Raw genomic sequence first — 18431 nt, 5'->3', positions numbered from 1 at the left:
AGCACCTGAGAGGCTGTAGCAGGAAGGTGCAGAAGCATTACATTTGTTAAAATAAGGGCTGGGGGCCAAGGGTGTTGGTGCACACCTATAATACCAAAAATCTGGGAGCCTGAGCTTGCCTAACATATGCAAGACTCTGGTTCAACACCAGTACTATAAAAACAATTTTTTCTAACGGTTAAAATATCTATACTACCCAAAGCAATCTACACAATCAATACAATTCCTATCAAATTACGAAGATAATCTTTACAGAAGAAGAAAAAAACAATCGTAGAATGTATATGGAACCACAAAAGACCTCCAATAACCAAAGGACTCTTGAGCAAGAACACAGATGGAAGCATTAAAACCACCTAATTTTGGGCCTATCCCTGTGGTGCTTGCCTGTAATACCAGCTAGTCAGGTGGCTGAGGCAGGTGGATTAAAAATTAGAGACCACCCTGGGCAACTTATTGAGACCATATCTCAAAATAAAATAATTTCAGGGCCAGGGATTTAGCTCAGTGGTGCCACTGCCTGCCTCGAAAGCGCAAGGTCCTGAGTTGGATCCCCGGTACCAAAAAAAAAAAAAAAGTATAATAAAAAATAATTTCAAAAGGTCTGTGGATATAAGATAAGTGGTAGAGTCCACCTGGATTCAATGCCCAGTACTGAAAAAAACAAAAACAAAAACAACCCTAACTGCAAAACATACCACAAACTAGTTGTGATATCTGTAATCCCAGCATGCTGGGAGCCTACAGCAGGAGAATCACAAGTTCAAGCCCTGTCTGGGCAACTAAACTTAGAGAGACCCTATCTTGAGAAATAAAAAATAAAAGAGCTAAGGATATAGCCCAGGGTGAAGACCCTGAGTTCAACACATGGGACCAAAAAACAAATAAGATATAGGAGTCAAAACAGCATGGTACTGGCCCAGGGATTTAGCTCGCCGCCGGTCTCGAAAGCGCAAGGTCCCAAGTTTGATCCCTGGTACCCCCCAAAAAAAAGCACAGTACTGGCATAAAAAAGGCCAACAGAACAGAATGAGAAACCAGAAATAAATCCACCTATTTACACTATTTACAGACAAGTAATTTTGTGTGTGTGTGTGTGTGTGTGTGTGTGTGATCCTGGGGATTGAACACAGTGCCACACCACTGAGTTATATCCTCAGTCAGCCTTACAAGCAAATTGATTTTACGAAGGCTGCAAGAATATACATTGGATAAAGGAAAGTCTCTTTAATAAAGGGTACTGAGAAAACTGGGTGTCCATATACAAAAGAAACTAGATCCTTCTCTCTCACTCACTGTATACAAAAATCAACTAAAAATAGATCAAAGATGTAAATGTAACTTTGAAACTACTAAAAGAATATATAGGAGGAATGCTTCAGGGCATTGATCTGGGAAAAGTGTTTTGGCTATAACCCCAAAGCACAGATAACAAAAGCAAAATCCTGACAAACAGGATTACATCAAACTAAAAAGCTTCTGGGCTATAGCATAACTCAGGAGTAAACCAATGACCTACCCTGGCATGTCTAAGATACCGGGTTCAAGCCTGGTATGAGCATGCCTGTAATCCCAGCAATCTTGCAGGCTGAGGCAGGAAGATTAAAAGCTCAAGCACAGCCTGGTCAATTTAGCAAGACTGTCTCAAAATAAAAAGAGATGTAGCTCAGTTTGAAGCTCCAGGTGCGTGCAATCCACAGTACTGAGGAAAATAAATAAATACAGGGCAGGAGAGTCACTGAGAGTCTGAGGTCAGCCTGGGCTACATACCATAGTAAGTTCAAGGCCAGCCTGACTACATAGCAAGCCTGTCTCAAAAAACAAATCAAACAAACAAAATCCTGTGTACAGAAACAGAAACAATCAACAGAGTGAAAAGAGCACCTACAGAATGGGAAAATATTCGCAAACTATTCATCCAATAAGGGATTAATTTCCACAATACGCAAGGAATTCAACTCAACAGCAAACAAAACAAACTCCAAATAATTTGATTAAAAATGTGTGAATTGGGCCAGGGGTTTAGCTGAGTGGTGCCGTTGCCTGCCTCACAAGCACAAGGTCCCGAGTTCGATCCCCAGTTAACAACAACAACAACAACAAAATGTGTGAATGAACTTAACAGACATTTCTCAAAAAAAGATATACACGGGCTGGGGATTTAGCTCAGTGGTTTCACCATCTGCTGCGCAAGCACAAGGACCCGAGTTTGATCCCTGGTTCCAAAAAAAAAAGATATACAGATGGCTGATAAGTATATGAAAAAATGCTCAAAATCACTAATCACAGGGGAAATCCAAATGAATGATGAGGTATTATCTCACCCCAGTCAAAAGGGCTATTATAAAACAGACAGAAAATAATGACTGCTGGCAAAAATGCAAAGAAAAGGAACTTCATATACTGTTGGTGAGAATGTAAATTATAGCAATTATAGAAAACAGTACAGAGGTTCCGCGATCAACTAGAACTATGGCTAGGAATGTAGTTCAGTGGTAGCTTGCCAAATGGTTTTTTCTTTTTTTGGTGCTGGGGATCAAACTTGAGTCCTTGCACTTGCACAGCAGGCAAGTGGTAGCTTGCCTAGTATGAGCCAGAAGCTGAGTTTGACACCCAACACTGCAAAAAGCAAAAAAAAATTAAAACTACCATATGACCTAATAATCCCACTACTGGATATATATTCAGAGAAAATGGAATCAGTACAGTGAAGAAACATTTACATTTGGACATTTACTGCAGGACTTTTGAGAAAAGCCTAGATAGTAGCAGATGAATGGATAACAAAAATGTGGTACATATACATAATAGACTATTATTCAGCCATAAAAAAGAAAAATTCTATCATGACTGGCATTAGAGAACATTATATTAAAGGAAATACGTGAGGCACAAAAAGACAAATACTGCATCACTTATGTGAAAACTAAAGTTGATCTCAAAGAACTAGAAAATAAGAGTAGCAGTTACCAGAGTCTGGGAACTGTATGGGGAAGGGCAAGATGGAGAGAGGATGAATAATGTACATGAGATCAAACTGTACACAGGAACAGTTAGAAGGAATAACTTCTGATATTCTATGGCAAAATAGAATAACAAATATTTCAAAACAGCTATGTATAGTAGTCATCTTTATATTGTTGGGACAAAATACCTGATAAATACAACATAAAGCAGGAACAGTTTACTTATTTATTTATTTTGGATTCAGAGGTTTCTGTCTATGGTCAGCTGGTTCCAAGACAGAAATAGCATGGCAGAAGGGCATAGTACAGGAAAGCTGCTCACTCCATGGCAGCCAGGAACCCAAGTGAGCAAGGAAAAGCTAGATGTAGGGACGGAGGACAAGATATCTCTTCAAAGGTAAGCCCCCCCCAGTGACCTCCCTCATGCAATTAGGCCTAAACTTCCAATAAGCCCCATAGAGCATCAATGGATTAATCTCCTTACTGAAGTCAGCACCTTCACAATACAATCATCTCTCCAGGCATGACTTAGAAGTGACCTAATAATGAAGATTAACTACCACAAATATTTTACTTGGAAATTCTACAGAAAATATAATATTTCCTTAGGAGGTGGTTCTTACCAAAAGGAGTTGGGATCTGACCACTAAAGTAATCTACCATTCTTTCTTTTTTCTTTCTCTTCTGTTTTTGTGGCACTAGTGATTCAACCCAGGATGCTCTACCACTGAGCTACATTCCCAGTATTTTTTATTTTGAGACAGGGTCTCACTAAGTTGCCCAGGCTGGCCCCCAACTTGCAATCTTCCTGCTCGGACTCCTGAGTAGCTGGGATAAGCAATATCTAAAATTATAAAAGAAAATTATTTTCAAAGTAAAATTCTATTACAAAATATGGTATCATTTTTGACAGTAAAATAAAAATATTTTCATATTTGCAAAGTTTCAAAATGTCATCTCCCAGCTGGGCATGGTAGCTGGGCATGGGTAGCTCTACCCAATTAGGTAGGAAGCTGGGGTAGGAGGATCACTTGAGCTCAGGAGTTCACAACCAACTTTGTCTCAAAAAACAAAAAAAAAAAAGGCGGGCATCATGGCACATAACTATGATCCTAGCACTCAGGAGGCTGAAGCAGGAAAATCAGAAGTTATCAGCTAGTTAAAAGTCCAGCCTAGACTAGACTACCTAATAAGACCCTGTGTCAAAACAACAAAAAAATTAAAACAAAAATAAGTTTTCTCAAGCCGGGCATGGTGGCGTACACCTGTGATCCCAGCACTTAGGAGGTTGACACAGGAGGATAGCAGGGAGTTCAAGGCCAATCTAGGCTACATAGTGAGACCTTGTTTTAAAAAACAAAAAGGGTTATCTCTCATAAATGTTTCATTCGCAAAAAGCTTCTAAAGGATGTGCTTTATCAAAATGAGAGTAAACCAAGAAAAATCACATGTAATTCAGAAAACAATTCCCAGGATGACAGTGAAAAGAAATCCCAGAGTAAAGCTCTAAAACAAGCCTATGTAACCACCACTCCACATTAGAGCAGAGTATAGAAAACAGGGGAGGGTCGGGGATTTAGCCAAGTGGCACCCCATCTATCTCGAAAGTGCAAGGTCCTGAGTTCGGTCCCCAGTACCAAAAAAAAAAAATTAACATACCATTATCCAATGTATAGATAAGGAAACTGGAGCACAGAGAAATTAAAATTATTTGCCCACGGTCAAAGAGCTACAAGGAACAAAACTCCTATTGCAATCTAGGGCTCTCTTCATAAGGCCATATGGATTTCTAATATAAAACCACTCCAAAGCTCACCTTGCTACTACATGCCATAAAGGTAGGACTTGGGAGGCTGAGACAGGAGGATCACAAGTCAGAGGCCAGTCTGGGCTACACAGAGAGAATAGCGTGGGTTAGTCGGGGTTAGCAAGATCCTGTCTCAAAAAACAAAACAAACAAAAATACTGAGGATTGCACATAAAAATTTTCTGATGAAAACTTATTTTTTGATTGACAAGGTTGTTAAAGAAAGTGTAGAGGCAGAAGGGAGGTGAGGTGTTCTAAAAGGACAACAGGGAGCCAAGTGTGGTGGCACAAATCCATAGTCCAGCCACTTGGGAAACTGAGGATCACTTGAGCCTAGGAGCTCAAGAAAAGCCTGGGCAAGCCAGTCAGGAGAAAAGAAAAAAAGAAAAGACAACATGATGGATCTCTGGCACTTTGATTGCATCAACATCGATACCATGATTGTGATGTTGCACTACATTTTGAAAGATGTTACTTAAAAGGTACATCAGATAGCCCTAAATTATTTATTAAAACTATGTGAATCCAGCATTATACCAAAATAAAGGTTTAATTAAAAAATAAAGAATTGATATTTCTTGTCTAAGCCAATTGCATTTCTAAGAACCTTAAACTGAATAGGAAAGTTTAAATAAATTGAAACAAAACAACACAGGATCATTCCTAGAAGCTCTAAAATCTAGCACAGTAGACTTCAGAAGTGGGATAAGTACCACCAACAAAAGCTCCAAAATAAGCCATGAGGAAACCTGGAAATCAAAAAGGAGCCTCTGAAATTATTTCCCAAAACAATGAAATCAGTCAAGACAATATAGGCAACAAATTTATTAAGTCTTAAGAAGTCACCTCAGGGCTGGGGATTTAGCTCAGTGGTTCCGCTGCCTGCCTTGAAAGCGCAAGGTCCTGAGTTTGATCCCCGGTACCAAAAAAAAAAGTCACCTCAAGGGGCTGGGGATACAACTCAGTGGTAGAGCACTTGCAAGCCCTGGGTTCGATCCTCAGCCACAGACAGACACAGACACACACGGTGACAGACACAGACACACACGGTCACAGACACACACACACCCAGAAGTACTAGAGTGAAGTGAGAATCGGCAAAGCTGTCCTCAATTACCATGCACTTTACTGCAATCCTCAACTTAGAGATTGAGTATGTGGGTCACCTTCAGCCTGATACTCACAGTTACTCATTTCAAACAAGTCCCCAAAATGCTTTTTTTCCCCTACTCACAAAGTATCTGAAGCCTCAACCACTGCCTGCTTCTTCCAGCTGTAGGACTTGCAATTAAGAAAATGTTCACTCAGTGTATAGGGCAGGTCTGGTTAGAAGGATGACCTCATCCCTTCAGATGTGCATCTGATCCTCAAGAAGCTGCTCCTCCACCAGCAAGCAAGTCTTTGTATGTTTAAAGTGACACCCACAACCTGTGCAACCACTTGGGCAGAGCCAAAACAAGTCCTCCCCTACACACACCTGGTGACATGGAGTCACTTCCTGCTACGGCCACTTCACACATCCACTGAATTTGGCAGCAGTGGTGACAGCAGCTGCTGCTGCTATTATGGCCTCACTAGAGAAGGACTTCATTCCCAGCTATAATGGAGATCAGGTCCTTTGCAGCTACCCCAGAACACTGTGCTGTTTGTTTCAACAGCTCTTTGCCCATGAACAGACATTACCAGAATCACTGCTTCTTTCAGAATTTACAACTTATTCCTGAATGAGGAATGCAGTACCTCTGTATCTTCCTTATTCCATTTGCCCTGTCCACAAGATAAAATTAGCCAAAAAATCTAAAACACTGTATATAGATGAGCCAAGTGCTCCCAATTCCTTTGTTCCTCAGTTTCACTACCTCTGAGAAAATATTTACCCTGCCACATCTGTCTATTTATTGGTAAAGTACACAATAATCCTAGTCCAAAGATATATATGTAGATTTATTTCATTTCAAAATAATATAATAGTAGTACTAAGTATCTTCAAACAGAAGTAGATGGGTACTAAATAGTCATTCGACAAATATTGCTGTGTACCTATTATGTACAAGTATTCCTGACAGGGTGCTTAATTGGGCCCTGAACAACAACAGAAATCTAAGAATTTTCCAGCCAGGCATAGTGGTGGATCCCTGTAATTCCAACATACTGGAAGGCTGAGTCAGGAGGACCATAAGTTTGATCCCAGCCTAGTCAACTTAGCAAGACTGTCTCGGAAAACAAAAAGGACTGAAGATGTAGATCACTGTGAAGGTCCTCATAACACACACAAAAAAATAAGTAGCCTTTCTCATCTTAGCCTTCCTTCATAGGACCTCTGCAGTATTTTTATTTCAGCCATGATAAACTCTAATATGTTAATAGATTAAGGATTATAAACAAGTCAGAGAAACATCAAATTTATTAGTGGTTATCTTTGAGGGATGGCAAGGATGGCAAGAAACTTGGAATCAATAAAGGGAAACGTGGGAGACCAGAGAAGAATTGAGGCCTCCTCTGTGAGCACAAAGAGAAAGGCCACACTCAGGGGTGATGGCACATTTCAGGTTCTAGGGATAAATTAAAACAACTGAGATTAAGTTGTTTACCTAAGAATGTACTAATGGATATTGGAAAGCAGATGAATCTTGTGTTACTTTGATACTTTGACTGCAGCTATCTTTGAGTGGATAAAGGTAAAATGAGCTAGATGCTGGCTGGAGACTACTCTGCCTGCTAGAGGTAAGAGCCCCCTGGCTGCCCTGCCCATACGGTAAACTGACTCAGTGTTTTTGTCATTCAACTTTGTTCACCCCGGGGTCAGGGAGAACAGAGTAGCAGGTCTAGGTCCTCCACAAGTGGCACCTGGGTGGGGAAATCCCGGAGAAGTGGGCTGGCTCCCCAGGTGGCACCAGGGGTAGGAGGGACCTGACACAGGAGGTGAAGACTGGCCAGCTGGGTCTGGCTACGGGTAAACCAGGGGCCTTCAAATGATTTAGTAATGTTTAATTTGCTAGGTAGTGGATACAGTGGACCCTCAAGTTATGACTGGTCCGACATATGAACAACTTGGGTTGATTAGGTTAATGGAAGATTCATCTGCCTCATCCAGATCTCAGTTGTATTGACATACAACCAATTTGAGTTACAACCAGGCCTCGGGAACTGATCCAGTTCATAAGTCAGGGGTCCACTATATAAGGAGGCTTACTGTCTTATTTTTCAAATGTTTTATATATATATATATATATATATATATATTTTTTTTTTTTTTTTTTTTTTTTTTTTTTTTTGTACCAGGGATCAAACTTGGATCCTTGTGCTTGGGAGGCAGGTGGTGGAACCACTGAGCTAAATCCCTGGCCCAAATGTCTGAAATATATAAAATTTTAAAAAACAACTTTTGCAGATCAAAGGATACAACCAAAGAGTGAACAGGCAACCAATGAAATGGGAGAAATCACAAATCATTTATCTGATAAAGAGTTAACACCCAAAATATATAAACAATTCCTACAGCTAGACAAGAAATGTATACATATAATTCCAGGTATTGTACTCAAAATAAAATTTAAACAGGGCTGGATATGTAGCTCAGTGATGGACCACTAACCTAGCACTTGCCTAGCAAAACTGAAGATCTAGATTCAGGAAAAATAAAAAATAATTAAGATTGTATTGATCAGTGATGGCAAACCTTTTAAAGAGCTTTCAATGATAAAAACATCCCACTGTAGCTGGGGGTGGCAGTGCATTCCTGTAATCCCAGTCCTCAGGAGGCTGAGGCAGGAGGATTGCTGCAAACTGAAGGTCTGCCTGAGTTACATACTGAGTTCAAGGCTACCCTGAACTAACAGTGAGACCCTGTCTCAAAAAACCAAAAACATGCTGGGCATGGTGGCACATGCCTGTAATCCTAGCACTCAGGAGGCTGAACCAGGACTGCCTTGAGTTTGTGGCCAGCCTAAGGCTACATACTGAGTTCAATACCACCCTAAACTTCACAGCAGGACATTGGGGAAAAAAAGCTTGCTGAAGCATGCAATAGGTTTGCAGCCACTGGTATAGATTTTGAGATTTTGGCGGGGGGGGATATGGTCTTGCTATGTATGTAGCCCAGGATAGTCTCAAACTCACAGCAATCCTTCTGCCTTAGCCTCCCAAGTGCTGGGATTACAGGGATATGCCACTACGCCCAGATAATCTTAAATACATTTTACAACAATTTTTTTTAAAAACCACAATTTGGGGCCGGGCGATTTAGCTGAGTGGTTCCACCACCTGCCTTGCAAGCATAAGGTCCTGAGTTTGAGCCCCAGTACCAAAAAATAAATAAATAAATAAATAAAATTTTTAAAAATAAAAACTACAACTTATCAAAAAACAAAAAAAAGGGCCAGGGATTTAGCTCAGTGGTTCCACCGCCTGCCCCACAAGCACAAGGACCTGAGTTTGATCCCCAGTACCAAAAAAAAAAAAAAACAAACCCTCAAATAATCAAAACTGGTCTTAGCCAGGAAAATATAAGGTATTGTGTAAGAAACACTCTAAATTCACACTAAGTCTGCTGCTTTTCCTCTTTCAAAAATCACTTCAATCGGCTCTTGGGGAGACTAGAGAATTCAAGGAACCACAAAAAAATAAAATTGATTAAATGTCTCAAAGTCTGTTGTAAAAACATATATATGAACACAGATAACCATTTCCATTACAGAAACGATCACTTTCTGGAAGCTTACAAATGTTAATGATTGCTTGTTATAACTATTTTCCCAATAGTATAATTGTATAGCTTCCCATACAATTATACACAGCATGAGTATGGTAATTTACTCAATTCTCTATATAACAATACAAACCTCATATTCGGCACCATGCTAATATTCAAATTAGTTTCTCATGTGTAGTGTATATATCTGAAGGAGAAAAGTCTACATTTAAAAAAAAAGGTACCCCCATCCATAAATGTACACCCTCTTCCCAGCCACCTCACTAAATTCTGATCTCCTGGCCAATTCCAACATCAACTTTTCCTCTCTGCTTCCATACAAGACCCGTGCTCCTAAAATAAATCATATTCTCGGGCCGGGGATTTAGCTCAGTGGTTTCGCTGCCTGCTGCGCAAGCGCAAAGACCTGAGTTTGATCCCCGGTACCAAAAAAAAAAAGTCATATTCTATGCATGTGTGCGTATGTGTGCGCGCACAAGCACACACAAGATTTTATACATATATAACTAAGATTACATAGATACGTTATTTTATCTAATTTTTAAAGATGAAGGCTCACTATACTGCCCCCAAACTCCTGGGCTCAAGAATCCTACCAATATCTCGAAAGTAGCTGACTCAATCTCACTGCAACTGGCTACTGTATTTAGTTTTTTCTTTTCTTTTTTTTTTTTAGTAACGGGGATCGAACTCAGGACCTTGTGCTTGTAACGCAAGCAGCGGCACCACTGAGCTAAATCCCTGGCTGTACTTAGTTTTTTTAATCACGTAATTTCCAGTTTTAATTCCTAATCTGCCATTTACTAGCCCTGTGGTCTTTGGCAACTTCCTTTTTTTTTTTTTTTTTTGGTACCGGGATCGAAGTCGCGACCTTGCCCTTGCGATGCGGCAGAACCACTGAGCTAAATCCCCAGCCGGCAACTTCCTTTTTAAGCCTGTTTTATCTTTACAACTAAGATATAGTATTAGTACCAGCTGCAGAGCAGAGTGTTGTAAAGATAAAATGAGATTAGCAACCCTGGAACATTAATAATCACTCAATGAATGCTGGCTATTATTACTGACTTAAGAATGTTGTTATATTTATATTGAGAGTAATAAAGAAGACCATTAAATTATGATCTGAGCAGTGAATTTTCTCCTCATATTCCCCCTTTTTTCTCTTCTGAGAAATGTAGTGTTTGGGAATGCAGCAGTTTAGAATTTAACATTTTATCTTTTAAATTCTTCATTCCTTTTTAGTCTTACCGAGTACTGTGTAAACTCAAGGCAAGAACTTTGTTTCATACTCTGGTGTTCATATATCCTATTTATTACACTGTAATTATGTGTTTCTTTTTTCCCTCCTAGGGTCTGAGCAATTCCAAAGTAGAGATCAAGTCTTATTTGTGTTTGTGTCCTGAATGCTTAGTAATCAGACACAAAATAAGGTCTCAATCAATGTTTGTTGAATGGATAAATGAATTAATCTTTTTTCTCCTCTGCAATGTTTTACACAATACGTGTAACAGGAACTCAGTATAAAGCCTGCTCTTGGATTCATGCAGGAATTTTTTTAATCCAATCAACACACAGATTTATCTTGCCTTAGAAAAATCACTTCTACTTTTTGAAATTTAGCTACTAACATGACAAATTAAAAGTTTTACTGTAATACATATCAAATAAATGGCTTCATTGACTAACCATATCTGGGTTAGCTCAAGAAGGATTTAAAAGCCATTATCCTAATTAATGAATTTGTGAATCTCAACATGGCCAAATCCAGTTACATAATCAAAAGAGGGGTTATCCTTTGCAAATTTATACCTACAAGACAAATGATCGGAAAGCTGTAGTTTAATATATCTACATTAAAAATTATATGCATTCATTACATAATAACTATACGTGGTATAAATACATAATACATTCATTATTGTCTTAATAATGTAATGATCATTTATCTGTAGGTTAAAATGGGTAAGTTATTTCTATGTCTGACATGAAGCCCCAGTTTTCACTAGGAATATGTTAATGAGCCAAATGGTCCAAACCTGCTTCCAGAAAACAGCTCTTGAAATTCGAAGTCTAAATATTTTCCCCTCAGTAATTTTAATTCCTGGAGGGGCTCTTTTTATTGACAGATACTCAAAATTTGTTCAGTTTCCTAAAATAAAACCTCATTCTTAAAAGCAAATAACCTGAATCGGCACACTTTGGGAACGATGGGTTTTATACTCACGTAACTAAACCTATCCCTAGGTTTATTACTCAGCCTCCTGCTGCAACAAGAAACACTTTTCTTAGTTTTTAAGTTACACTTAGTGTAAGATTTAAATGTCGCACTGCACATTCTTTCGCTATATCATCTAAACTGATATTACACTACATATGTAATTTCATAAATACATCGTAAAGGAGCTCTACACTTGAATGAATCTGGGAAGAAACGTGATGTTAGCACACACCCCCTTCCTCCAACTCACTACACTCCAGAGAAAGCACACCTAGGTTTTTTTTTTCCCCTCAAGAATTTCTCTATCGGGCCGGGGATTTCGCTCAGTGCTTACGCCGCCTGCCTCGCAAGCGCAAGGTCCCGAGTTCGATCCCCCGTACCAAAAAAAAAAAAAAGAATTTCTCTCTCCCGCGCCCACCCCACGCCTTTTAGAGCAGCAATCATTCATTACCCTACTCAAAGAGTCTCTCCGTTGAACCTTCCCAACTAATGCTTGTTCACCAGGACTCACAGGCCAGAGTGTCCGATGGCTATTTCTTTGAAAACAGGGGGAAAAGGGGCGAGGGTCCGGGACGCCACCACTCCCGCTACGCCATTTAGGACTCAAGTCCTGGCGCGCGCTCCCCGACCAGCCCGGGGCGGCGCCCAGGGAGCTGCAGAGGTCGGGTCCTCCCTCTCCCCCCCCCACACTCCCCAAACAGGGAAAAGCAAACTGGGCCCAACCTCCGCGCTCCCGTTCAACATACCCTTCTCGCAGTACCCCAATTTCGTCCCACTTCTTCCCCAATGGAGCCTGGTTTCTTTATCCAGTTCCGAGTCCCCTTAACCACCTCGCTCCCAACACGCAACCCTCTCGGCTCCCGCCCCTGCCCCGGGAACCCTATTACACCAGGGTCCCTCCCCCTGAACCTCCCAGCAGCTCCAACCCTCCCCGTGCCCTAGCGCAGACTGGCGCCTTGTCCTGGTACCCACGGGTCCCGGGTCCTTCCCTACATGTCATACTGGGTCCTTCCCCCCCTCCCCCAGGAGAACCGACCTTCCACACCCCCTCCCCAAACGCTACCCCCCAGAACCCCATTACCTCCGGCCCCGCCCCCCTGAGGGTGTCGCACTCACAGCTCCAGCCGCCGCATCCTTAACCGCCGCGGCTGCTATAGCTACAGGGAGCCAAGGCAACCAGCTCTCGCGACACTTTCCCCAGCTTCAGCGAGAACAGTCGAGAAGATACTCTCGCAAGAAAGTACAGTAAACGAGTCAGGTTCGAGCCGGCTGTGTATCTCGCGATAGTATTGTTTAAAATGGCGGCCGCAAGGCGTCTCAGGGCTGCCTAGGAAAGGTTTGGAAGTAGGGCACGGGCGAGGATGAAACTTGAGCTGGCTGAGAGCCGGACTACGATTGCAGGCAGGATGACGTGTTCAGGCTGGGGAAAGTTAACGTGGCGGGTCCTATACCGGAATAACCTTAGGGATAGAAGACCTTTTTTGCCTCACTTTCTCAAATTTAGAGCAGTGTTGCCTTTAGGTGAAGTTCCGTTTTCTCGGCATTTTCCATCTGCCTGTGGGGTAATTGGAGATAGGGCAGGCAGATATTGACCTACCCATCTCCACATTACCTACCTTGAAGAAGTTTTCATCCATTGTTAAAGGTATTTAGCGCCTCAAAAGTGTTTATCCCGGGTGCCCCTCCCCGTCAATTCTCAAGACCAAAATAGGAAATAAGTTTCCCAAAAAAAGTAACCACAGGTGTTTGGCCTTTTATTTTGCATTTGTTTGCCGCCCTGTGGACGCGTCCTTACTCCGTCGCTCCTCTTTCTACACAGGAGTTTCAGTGGTTGCTTTCAGACAGCTGAACTGAGCAGCGACTGAAACGGTGAATTTAAAGCATGTTGGTCAACAGGGAAGAATAAAACAGGGAAACAAGGGAATAGAAATAAAAAGAAATTCTTTTTTGTCTCTTGTCCCTGAATAGCTCTCATAAGGTCCTTGGACCAGTGCTGTCAGTAGAAATATATTGAGCATCACTAGCAATTTAAAACTTAATACTTTTTTCAGTCCTGGGCATCCAACCCAGGGGTGCTTCCCAGGGAGCAGCATCCCCAGCCCTTTTTTGTTATCCTTGTGTGTGGTACTGGAGAATTGAACCGAGGGCTTTGTCATTAAGCTATATCTGCAGGGCCCCCCCCTTTTTTAAAGACAGGGTCTCCATAAGGCTAAATGGCCCAAAGCTGAGCTCAAATTTGTGATCCTCCTGCCTCAGCCTCCCAGAGTTCTGGAATTACAGGTATACACACCACCATGTCCAGCCAGTTGCCACATTTTTAAATAGATGAAATTAATTTTAGTAACTTTTACTTAACCCAACATATTGAAAATGACGTTTCAGTTTGTAATCAATGAAAATATTTTACCTTTTTGCATTAAATTTTCAAAATTCAGTATATTATGCACCATTTATAGTAGAAGTGCAGATCTAGTCTCTAGAGTAATGAATAAGCAATTTACATGACTTTGAGGTGTGGTATTATAGACATGATCTATGAAAAAGAGACTCTTGAGGGTGCTAACTCATGGCTGCAAGAGGGTAAGCAAGTAACAATAGATGATCTTGGTTGGGGATGTAGCTCAGTGGCACCGCACTTGCTGGCAAGTGCAAGATCCTGAGTTCAATCCCTGATTTGGGGGGGCCAGTGGATGATCTTGCATAAAACAATAGTGGGTACTAGGACCAACTAGAGACTAGAAGGCTACCTTGTCAGATGTGCAGCCAGTAATCAGCTCGTTCTCAGGAGGCAGGAGCAGAAAGATCATGAGATGGAGGTCAGCTTTGGCAGCATGTCAAGTTCAGGGCAGTGTAGACTACTTACCAAGATCCTGTCTCAAAAAGCCAAGAAATACAGGGACAATTAGGGCTACCTCACCTTTCTTGAGTGTTTTTCAGACAATGTTTCAATATATAGTCCATACTGGTTTGGGGCTTTCTGTTCGGTCCAGCCTGGTCTGGACCTCAAGATCCTCCTGCCTCAGCCTCCCAAGTGCTAGAGTTGCAGGATTACTATCATGCCCAATTTGCATATTTTAACAGAAGAATAGTTCCAGGCAAAAGGATGACAAAACCTGAGAATTTCATGAGGTTTCTTGCTAGATACTACATTAGGCCACCTTCTGCTTATACTTTGACTTCTAAATAGACTTCTTCTTTTTTTTTTTTTTTTTTTGCTAAATAGACTTCTTTACTGAGGATATAATTTCACAACCATCCTGGAACCCTTTACCTTGAACCTTTTTTGTTGTTATGTTTTAAATTTCAGACATTTGAGCTTGAAAAAAGTTCCTAGATACTCAGAGCAGTTGACTAGCAGATGTTGACTTTTCTCCATAACTTGTTTTATTTTGGTGGTATTGAGATTGAACTAGGGCCTAGTACATGGTAGGAAAGTCCAAAGTACTCTACCATTGAGCTACATTCCCAGCCCGTCTATTTGACTTTGAAATAGGATCTGGCTAAATTGCCCGGTCTAAGGGGCCAGGGATTTAGCTCAGTGGTTTTTGCCGCCTGCCTCTCAAGTGCAAGGACCAGAGTTCGATCCCTGGTACAAAACAAAAAATCTGCTTTGATTAAATTGCCCAGTCTGAGTCAGGTACAGTGGAACACACCTGTATTCCCAGCTACTCGGGAGGCTGAGGCAGAAGGACCAGAATTCAAAGCCAGTTTGAGCAACTTAGCAAGACTCTGTCTTGAAATTTAAAGAGTAAAAGGAGTCAAGGGCCAGGGATCTGGCTCTGTGGCACCACACCTGCCTCTTACACACAAGGTTGTGAGTTCGATCCCCAGTACCAAAACAAAAAAAATTTTTTTAAATAAATAAAAGGGGTCAGGGTTGTAGCTCAGTGCTCCTTGGATTTGATCACCAGTACCACAAGGGGAAAAAAAACTTTCAGCCTCCCAGTAGTTGGAATTATAGGGAAGTCCCCCTACAGCCCCCCACAACTTTAAAGGACTATATTTAATGATTACTTTATGGTTAACTGGGAAAGCTCTCTGTCACATGAAAGTTGTCTTTGTTCTTTTGCCTGATATGGTACCTGCTATACAGCAGACATATGATAAGCATGTGTTAAAGGAATATATTTGGGCTGAGACTGCAGCTCAGTGGTACAGCACTGGCCTAGAATGTGGGAAATCCTGGGTTTGATGCAAGTACTAAAAGAAGAGGTAGGCCTGATAGTGCACCCTTGTAATCCCAGCACTCAGGAGGCTGAGGATTATGATAGATTTCCCTCCGATTTAGTGTGGCTGCTATATATAATAGCTGACTTATTCTTCCCATAATGCCCTGCTCCCCACCTAAGGCCACCCCAAGATGGCTTCTCCCACCAAAGGACAACCTTCTTCTTCCCAACATGGCCCTATTCCCACCAAAAGAGTAACCCAATACTTGCTCTCCTCCTAGCAACTAGTGACGTCACATCCTCCTCCAGTCCCTAGCCACTACCTCACTCAAGCCCACCCACTACAAGCCCCACTCCAGCTCCTATAAGATGCGCTCCCTGTCCCTGGCCATATTGCTTTTGTCTCTCCTTTGTTCAGAGACAGCCCGACAGATCGTCCCTGCAATAAAGGCTTGCTGTGGCCTGGTCTGGTCTTGGTTTTCGGCTCTTTTACCTGACAGACTACAGTGAGTTCAAGATCGCCCTGTGCCACATAGTGAGTTCAAGGCCAGCCTAAACTACATAGCAAGAACCTGTCTCAAAAAATCAAACAAGGGCTGGGGATTTAGCTCAGTGGTTTCGCCCCCTGCTGCTCAAGAGCAAGGACCCGAGTTCAATCCCCAGTACCAAAAAAAAAAAAGACAAAAAAAAGGGGCTGGGGATTTAGCTCAGTGTTTCCGGCGCCTTCCTCGAAAGCACAAGTTTCAGAGTTCGATCCCCGGTACCAAATAAATAAATAAATAAATAACAAAAAATAAATAAAACAAACAAATAAATGGCACCGAGAAAAAAAAAGAATATTGTCCATAGTTCTTGTTGGTTTTTTTGGGTACTGGGAATTGAACTTGGGACCTTGCACTTGCTAAGCAGGCAGAGGAACCACTGAGCTAAATCCCCGGCCCTACTGTCCATAGTTCTTAACTTTTGAAGGCCATCACACCTGAGAATCTGATAAAAGTTAAGAACCCTTACCTATTGTACAAAGCTACTGTAATAAAAACAGCATGGTACAGCAAAAGAACAGACCTGAGGATCAATGGAACAGTTACAGAAACAACTCCAGACACACTCAGCCACCTTATCTTTGACAAAGGAGCCAAACACCTTCACTGGAAGAAAGATAGCCTCTTTTTTTTTTTTTTTTTTTTTTTCTTGGTACCAGGTATCAAACTTGGGACCTTGTACTTTCCCGGCAGGCGGTGGAACCACTGAGTTAAATCTCCAGCCCAAGATAGCCTCTTTAATAAATAGTGCTGGAAAAACTGGCTTTCCACATGCTGAAGATTGAAACTAGACTCATATCTTACACCATACACTAACCTAAAATCGAAAGGATCAAAGATCTAAATATTAAAACAGAAACACTAAATCTGCTGGAAAAGAGAATAGTTAGAGCACTTGAGGACACAAGAATAGGCAAAGAGTTCATGAACAAAACCCAGACTGCACGGGAAATACTACAAAGTGTCACAGGCTGAGCCTGAAAATGGCCCTTCATCTCTTCCCTGCTCCCTTTCTCCTCCATGGATTATTGTTTAGATTATTACTGTAGACCCTGGATGGCACAGCCCCAGGAGACAGTTACATTGTATCCTTTCCTGTTCCCTTCCTGCTCATGCCCCTATCACGAAACAATCACCCTACTTGTGCCTAGGCCACATAGCACTATTTGCCCCGCCTTCTCTTCCTGTTTGCCTTCCACTATAAATAAAGAGGGCGTGGTGCTCCTGGCGCCGTTAGCTCCCAACAAGCTATGGTTCCACCTGGTCCCAAACTTCAAAAATAATCTTAGTCTCTTCATCGTTTCTTCTTCATCTCCCACCACTATCTCCGGCTTCAAATCTTAAACTGTGCGGGTCACGGCAACAACAACTGGGACCTCATTTTATCAAAAAGCTTTGCAAGGCAAAAGAAACCACCAACAGAGTGAAGAGACAACCTACAGCATGGGAAAAATTTTTTTACCAGCTATTCATTAGAGAAAGGACTACTATGTAGAATATATAAAGAACTCAAAAAAAGCAGACCCCTAAATTTTTTTTTGGTACCGGGCATTGAACTCGGGTCCCTTCGCTTGTGAGGCAGGAGGCAGAACCACTGAGCTAAATCCCTGGCCCAGAGCCCTAAATTTAAAGACCCAGTCCAAAAATGGGCACCTTAAATGAATAGACACTTCTCAGATGAAGAAGTAGAAATGGCAAATAAATATATGAAAAAATGTTCCACATCACTGGTTATTCAAGAAATGCAAATTAAAACAATGCTGAGATTCCATCTCACTCTAGAAAGGATGGCTATTATCAACAAATCAGCCAATAAATGCTGGAGGAGCTATAGGGAAAAAGGAACACTTCTCCACTGTTAGTGGGAGTGCAGACTGGTGCAACCACTGTGGAAATCAATGTGGAGATTTCTCAAAAAAACTAAAACTAGAGGTTCCATTTGACCCATTCTTGGTATCTTCCTGAAAGAAAAGCATCATATCACAGCGATATATGCACACTATGTATACAGTGGACAG

At 41.5% G+C, this 18431-nt stretch overlaps 1 protein-coding gene across 3 annotated transcripts in view; it reads right to left on the bottom strand.

The window, feature by feature from the left end:
* Usp54 (ubiquitin specific peptidase 54) overlaps positions 1-12922 on the bottom strand; it is a 126870-nt gene extending 113948 nt beyond the window's left edge. For 2 of the 3 annotated variants that reach the window (XM_087184701.1, XM_087184704.1), the window contains exon 1: positions 12449-12571. The gene's annotated coding sequence lies outside the window, so the exon portion shown is untranslated. Of the gene's footprint in view, positions 1-12448; positions 12572-12783 lie in introns of those variants that run through there. The other variant, XM_087184702.1, reaches the window with a different exon arrangement.
* Positions 12923-18431: the final 5509 nt, after the last annotated feature.

The sequence above is a fragment of the Heterocephalus glaber genome, unplaced genomic scaffold, assembly GCF_053883595.1.
Source record: "Heterocephalus glaber isolate CG9 unplaced genomic scaffold, H.glaber_assembly_v1.0 deba00001497, whole genome shotgun sequence".
NCBI lineage: Eukaryota > Metazoa > Chordata > Mammalia > Rodentia > Bathyergidae > Heterocephalus > Heterocephalus glaber.
This window is presented reverse-complemented; position numbering and strand designations above follow the sequence as displayed.